Raw genomic sequence first — 742 nt, 5'->3', positions numbered from 1 at the left:
ATATATATATATGTATATATATATATATATCCCCTTTACTTTAAAAGTTAACGCTCTCATTTGTTCATCAATTTATTCATTGCCTCTCTCGCTCTCAATCATGCATGCATCAATTCATGTTATATACATTTTTCAAAATGCATGTTGAGTGCATTCAATGTGGATGACTTCAGTCAAACATACATTTTAATTTAACACGTTTGATCAGCGGTTTAATTCATTCATCTGTTTGTAGGTTGTAGGTTGATTTAAATTTTTCAGCTGTGATCTGTGCAGGTATCTTTCATGAATATCAAACTCCCCTCAAAGTGACTAACGCTCTTCTGAAGCACACACATCCAGTGCGCATGCTGTGACTTGAAGTCACTTGATCACTCTCTTCACTAACTCGATTTTGTTTTAATTACTCAAAGGCATTATATTTTTTAATCCATGTTTTATAATGTATATTTCATCCATATTATATTTTGCACACAAAGACAAGTGTGTGTTGTCTGTGGAGTTGATCTTCTGATGCTTTGGGTGAATGACTCATTTAAACAGCCAGTCTATGAAATGAATAATCAATGCATCTATCTGCTTTTTCGTAACAAAGATTAAAAACAAACTTTCATGTTTACCCTTCGTTCGCATTTAAAAATGTGTGGGGTTTTGTGTAGCAACCGTGTTCTCCATTAGCCAGCGCCAGCCTTTCCTGTTTCCCTGCCATTCTCCCTCAGTGTGTTTCTATAGTAACCTTGGC

This window comes from Pundamilia nyererei, unplaced genomic scaffold (genome assembly GCF_000239375.1).
Source record: "Pundamilia nyererei isolate P.nyererei 1_Seehausen unplaced genomic scaffold, PunNye1.0 scaffold00016, whole genome shotgun sequence".
In the NCBI taxonomy this organism is placed as follows: Eukaryota; Metazoa; Chordata; class Actinopteri; order Cichliformes; family Cichlidae; genus Pundamilia; species Pundamilia nyererei.
The sequence above is the reverse complement of the archived record's forward strand: the minus strand, read 5'-3'. Positions refer to the sequence as shown.